Source organism: Bactrocera neohumeralis, chromosome 6 (genome assembly GCF_024586455.1).
Source record: "Bactrocera neohumeralis isolate Rockhampton chromosome 6, APGP_CSIRO_Bneo_wtdbg2-racon-allhic-juicebox.fasta_v2, whole genome shotgun sequence".
NCBI classification, from domain to species: domain Eukaryota; kingdom Metazoa; phylum Arthropoda; class Insecta; order Diptera; family Tephritidae; genus Bactrocera; species Bactrocera neohumeralis.
Window position 1 is genome coordinate 20896321 of NC_065923.1, and position 7250 is coordinate 20903570.

Here is a 7250-nt window from a genome sequence, read left to right on the forward strand (position 1 = left end):
GTTATTGTTTCTGGAGGTATAAGTGACGATAGTAAGAAATATTAAAAGCATATTATAATTGTAAAGTGATAAGATGTATGATGTGAAAAGTCGATCTTTAATTATAGCTTCAGAAGGGAGGCCTTTTTAAGTATTTAAGTATGTATAAATAATCTGTTAGGCTTTCATCTGTCCATCTCTCCGTCTGTACCACATACATACATATAGGCAAATTAGCTGCTCAGTTTTTGAGAAATCGATCTGAAATCTTGCACGTGTCCTTTTTTCACCAAGAAGTCACTTTTCAGAACCACAGATAACAGTCTACTATAACCTATAGCTGCCTTACAAACAGTACGAGTTCTTTTTATGGAAGATTTTTTTATTTCTTCACTAAATTTACAAATCCGCGAACCTCATTTACAAGTACTAGTTCAAAGACCAGTAGACTTAACATCTAGCTCCAACCTTTATACCATCAGTTTAGCAATAATTTTAACTACTAAACACATACTTACGAGTACTTCCGGCGATGGGGGCGACCATGCAATTTTTGGCTGTTGACATTCAGACACTCTCGGAGTTCATGAAGGATGTGGATACTACAAAATTTCGAGTGCCAGCGAAGACACAGAGTGAAGAGTGCTGCTTGTGAAATCCGCTTCAACCACTGAACAATCGCTACTCTGCACTTTGTAATGATTTTTCTTTCGTTGGTTTTCGTTTTGACTAGTTGACCGCAGTCGCGTATTATTTAAATCAGTTTCCTCGAATAATTGTGTGGGTGTGTGAAAATAAATGCATGCTCGCGAGTTTACCGTATATGCCTCTGTGGCGGGAGTGTCTATATTCACACATACATATGTTACTTTGTAACCACTTTTAGCGTTGTTTTTACTGTTGTTTGTTTATATTTTAAAAATGAAATTGCCAAACAATGAAAAGCCGCAATTATAAATATCACGTAGACAACGGAAACAAGGATGATATTCTTATATATTCATATGTAACTATATATTGGAATAATAATATTCTGATTATTATAATGAAATATAAATACAATGTCATTTAAAATACACTTAAAAGTATCTAGCTATGTGTTTTGAGTTGTTGAACTTTGTGACAATGTCAAATATCGTTATGCGTCCTAGGTTCGAACCGCCTTGCTAGTTAATGGGAAAAACATCTGATTGTTTTCAAATTATCTTGTTTACCATGCACGGACGTATATTTGATGAAGGTTATTATGCTTTAATTGAAATAGACAGATTATAGTACATTTTTGCCTTAGAAAGAGGAGAAAGCTCTGTTCCAAAACTATTTCAACCGAAAGCCTCTTCAAATATCTCAAGTTTGGTACCAATGTTGTACGAGTATCATTGGTTGAGGCGCATCTTTTTTTCGAAGGGTCACCGGAAATGGCGTCGCAATTGCCGAGTTTAAAATATTTTTTTCGAAAAGTTTCAAAATATTTTTGTTAATAGTGTATGTTTGTAACAATAAAAAATTCTATTAAAATATTTCGTTTTTTATATCAGAAAAAATTGTTGAAAAAAGTCTGTTTTTTACCCGAGGACACTCATCTAACCTCATAAGGCAACATTTCGATAGTGATGCGCCATAAGGTCTGGAAGCTTATTGAGAGGTTCTTACGCATCCATCTTGTAGCTGCTCCACCTGATTTTATATATATATATATTTTCCCGTAGTTCCTAGGTGGAACATAGCCAACTGATTTCGCTGGTGAAAAATTCGCCTCAAGAGAGGTTTATGGAAATCGACCGTTATTTTGCCAATAGGGTTACTATGAGAATGGTATTATTAAATAAACTTCAAAATGGCAACCATTTCATTTTAAGAAAACGTAATTTAATACAAAAATTAGGAGTTTTTTTACTAGATACTTACAATATGTATAAAAATTATTCTGATTTGAGTGGATTATTAAGTAAATAAAATTTTTTATTAAAAATTTATATTTATGAGATTTTTTTTCTACAACATTTTATTCATTGGAATTTAAACCTTCTCTACTTAGTTTTGCGCACATTTTAACATCACTGACGAATACATAGCTGTAAGTACTTCTCCATTGACAATTTCCTATGAGATACCATAAATACTCGTATATACATACATATCTATATATGTACGAGTACGTGCACTTGAAATAATATATGAATGCAAAGTGCATACGAATCAGCTCATAGATATAGGCTTTGATCTACTTTCGGTGCGATAAATCTCCACATTGTTGACAAACAATTCAAATAAGAGTGTCATAAATAAAAGTCAAATTTGAGCACACACTTTCGCCAAGATAACTGTACAGCAGATATGCATACATACATACGCGCATAAATAGTTAGGTGCCAGCTGCTTTCTTGTTGTTATTGCTGTCATCAGAACTATTATGCTTTTTTGACTACTTACCCTCCAGAGCGAGGAGCCGCCCACACTAACACCTTTGCCTTTGCAATTAACTAATTCAATAAGTCGTTGACATTTTGTTGTATGACATTGCACTTCTATTATTGTTATTACCGTTATATTGCAAGGAAGCCTTCAAAATAATTGTCACATAAAAACAATGCAACAACTTTATTGCAACAATACAATTTATGTTGGCAAGGGTCATGGTTCAGAGGCGGTAGCATACCTATCTACAACTACAACAACAGCAGCACCAGCACTAAATAAAATGCATGCTGGAGAAATGTGTGTGCAGCGTGTTTAAGAGTGTCGTTTAGTAAGAGAGTACGAAATATGTAATAAACATTTAATAAAGAGTGAAATTTTGTGGCATGCAATTGAAATAATGTGGCAAGTGAAACATTTGTAAATGCTCATGAAATTTTTATAACGAAAGTATAATTTTATTGCTGGAAGAAATTGCTGTTATCATCTTTTATAACAGCAATCAGAATAACAATATATCAGAATAAAAAACAGTAGCTAAACGCTTCCTTACATAAATATCATCTAGTTTCTAGGATCCATCAGCAGTGAGATTTAAAACGGAGAAAATCTTTGGAAGTGAAACCACTTCTGGTATGGTGGTAAAACGTTCAATTGCACCGAAATTGTTAAGCGCAACCAAATTCCGTATTGCTCGCACAATGGAAAAAGACTTTAATATTTTTTGGGTAGTTTGGCGGTTTAACACAAATTAATTAACCCACTAGAAAATTTTAATTTCAACAAATAAGGAAGAGCTAAGTTCGGGTGCAACCGAACATTTTATACTCCTGCAACTCACAAGAATCAAAGCCAGGGAAATATCTTAAAGTGTAAAATGTCATCCAGAGGATCGCAATCCAAGCAATTTTATATAGACATATACTCCATATAACTCATACATTGACCGAAATATTCGGCATAAGGTTTTTCATTATTCTTAGTATATGGGAGTTGGGATAGTATCGACCCAATTTTTGCCAATACCACATACTATTAACATGTCACATAGAGTACCTCACATACAATCGCCAATCATGTAGAGTAAAGTCATCCGGACGTTATCATGATATTTGTTATATGGGGGCTAGGTCAAGTTTTCGCCCAATTTTATTTATTTTAGGCACAATGATACACTGTTATGAGTAAAACACGCTCTCCATTTTCAATGAGATAACCCACATATTGGCCGATATATTTGGTATGAAGTCACCCGGAAATTCGAAAATCTATATTACTTGTATTAGATAAATTGGGGCTCAGTGAAGTATGGACCCGATTCAACCCATTTTTGATATACAGAAGTACCCTTGTCAAAAAAGGATTAACTCTGAATTTCAATTGTCTACCCTATGCATTGACGGATATTTTCTGTGAAAAGTCAACTAGATATACTGGGGTAAACCAATCATATTCGTATTGCTCCACAGGGGCTTGGAAATTTTTTTTTATTTTTGCTGCTTGATTTGTTTATTGGAAAGAATCAAATTGAATTGAAAAGGAAGACTACAGGGTTTGTCCGGAAATTTTAATAGGACTGAGTTTCTTCTGCCGCGAAATATCTTCGGAGCGTGCGCGCATCCAGAGGATCGGTAAAAGGCGTTTTATATAACGAGCGGCTGGTCGATTGTAACTCAACATTGGATATTCAGCACAAGCATTTTCGCGCGATTATTCTTAGTATATGGAGTTGGGTGCAAGCCCAAAATGCAGAGCAGAGGTACGCGACTAAATTCTGTGTGAAACTTGGTAAATCTGCGACAGAGACGTTTGATATGATCAAAAAGGCTTACCCAGATGTCCATTTACCAAGAATTGGTGTGTTTCGGTGGTGCCAGCCTTTTTTGAGAGCCGGGGAGAGCTCGCTGATGAAGACCTGCCACTTCGACAAACACCGACAATGTGACTCGTGTGCGCAAAGTTTTAAACCCAGACCGTCGTCTTAGTATTTATTTAATTGCTCAGATGTTAAATTTATCAAAACCTGTGGTTCATGACATTATGACGGAGCACGTGAACATGCGCAAGGTGTGCGCCAAGATGGTTCCAAAAGTGCTCACTGACGACCAGAAATTGCGGCGAGTGGAAGTGTACAAAGAAAATGTGTGAAAGTGCAGTTTTTTAATATCGAAATCACAAGTGACGAGTCATGGATCTTTAGTATGATCCCGAGACAAAGAGGCAATTTTCCGAGTGACACACACTTTGTTTAAATTTTTTCCAAGTTTCAATAAAGTATCTTAATTTTTACTGAAGTTCTCGCATACACAGACAGACAGTCAACCGGATTTTAACACATATCTTCACTCTGATAATTTATATATACAATATTTATCGTATATTTGTATAATTCGATAATTTTGAGTTGATACAAACAATCGTTAGGTGAAATAGCTATTGTGCTCCGTAGCAACATCTTGCAAGAATATAAAAATTAACCAACTTTGAAAGCTAGAAATATTTATATATATTCATATTTTTTTAAATTTTACAAATATTTGAATGTTTTACCTTTTGTTGAAATAAAAACTGGATAAATACTTTTCAGCTATTTAAAATTCAAATCTACCGTATATTTTAAAGGTAGCAAATAGTTGCAATATTTGACGATAACAGCATCACCTAGCGACTGTTAGCTGGCTTAACTAAATAAATTCGCATATAGAGCTCGCGTGGTCTATTCAACCGCTAATCGCCGCTTATGATTTATTTGTGCTTCGAATAGTAAGCGTCCTGTTAAATTCACAGGGTGCTCTGTATAATATTTATTCTTAGTATTATTTGTTCGAAATTTCGGTATTATGTGAATTCGAAATGTTATTCGACATTAGATAAATTTGCGAACTAGCTACATACATACATATGTATGTAAGGACATGTGTGTGTATGTGCCTATCATTTTATATCTTCTTTCATTTTATATACAACTTATAAATTCATTAAAAAATTCTTGTAAAATAGTGAAGTACATATGTACATATCTATTAATTCATTACATATTCAAAATGACAATGAGTGGACAATGGGTAATACTAATTTTTTCTTTTAGAACACAGAGGCATTTTTTGGGTTTTTGGGGAACTGCTTACTCGGTTTTGATAGTGTGGGGTTAATGTAAATATTATATAATAAATTATATAAGTAAATTGAAAATAAATTAAAAAAAAAATGATATAAAATATATACATATACAATTTTTTAATTGTTGAAGTTTTGAAAAAAATATTCAAAGAACAATATAAAATGTGCTGGGGTATACATAGTTTTGTCGGATACTGTATGTATATTAGGGTGCTTCAAAAAATTTTTTTGAATTTTTTTTTCAACTCTTACCCCCTCAAATGTTACTGATTGACAAACCAAAAAATCCTCCCTCAAGCCAGGCCCTGTAGCTTAACTCTAAGGGGTCGCTATTTTTTTTTAGGTTCCCATACATTTAACATAGGAATTTTCGTTTTTACATTCAAACTAAAATTTCACCAACTAATTTTCATTTCTCAAAAATAACCATCACATATTCAGGAAGTTCACTTTTCAAACTTTCTGCGACAAAGTTTGATTATCACAATTAGACGATTAAACATAGTGATTTGAAATTTGGAATTTTTTCAATAAAAATAAAAAAAAGTTTCTGAGAATAATAATAAAATATATTGAAGCACCCTAATATATATGTATATATGTATACATATGTATATACAAATATTATATACTGTTTCATACTGTCTATTTACATAAAATTGTCTTTAATTTTAGAAAGGGTTCCAATTTCCTAATATTATAAGATTGGTGTTTATTCGGCGATATCTGTTAATAGGTTCCTTATATATATAAAAAGTAAACAATTAATTAACGAATTCCCACGATTTTTTTTTAATTAAAAAACAATTCATCATAATTCTTTCAGAGCTCAGTTTGTAAGCAAAAAAACAACAACAACAAAAGAAACAATTGGTTTGCAGAAAAGACTGCACGCAAAGACGAACCAATATTATAATAGACAATCAAAATGTATTTTGAAAAATTAAAGCAGTGAAGGAAGCGTAAAAAAATATAAATAGTAACTTGAGACATGCTGTATGTCAAGCGTTATTGTATTGGTCGCTTTGTAGTTGTCTTACGAGGGAGACAGTCTTAAAATCTGGATTTTGCACCGAAATTACACACAGTGGTATCTTTCTTGTTAATACTAGAAACAAAATTTTTTTAGCCGCACACTTTCATATGGTAAAAGGAGTTAGGCCTGTCTAAAGTTAAAGGGTTATTTACAATTAGAAGGCTCAAAAAAGCGAATTTTCTAGATTTTTTTCTTAGAAAACTTTTAAATTTATTGATCCAAAAATGTCTACACATATTTTGGTATCTTTTAACAGTATCTAAAGACTTAGTATTAGTAAAAGTATTTATTTGGAAAGGAACTACAGCTGATCTCCAGGAGCTTCTCTCAAAAAATATGCTTTGCGTTGATCATTAAATCTCTGAACTGGATTCTCTGAAATTAAAAAACCAAACAGATCTCGTTAAAGTACTGTCAAATCTAGTAAAAAATTAAAGGAATAAGGAAAATAAAAAATTTTGACAAAATGGCGGTTTCTCAAAAAAAAATCGATTTTAAATTCCATCGAATTTATCTTTTAGGATTTATTAAAGAAATATTACAGTTAATAATTAATTTTGTATTAACAGTTGATATAAAATGGTTTTGAAATTCGAGCTATCAGAAATAAAACAAAAAAAGGATATCTACATAAAACTGACTAGTAAAGTTTGTGTGTTTTTAACTTTACATCAAATTTGCTTATGTGATTTACACG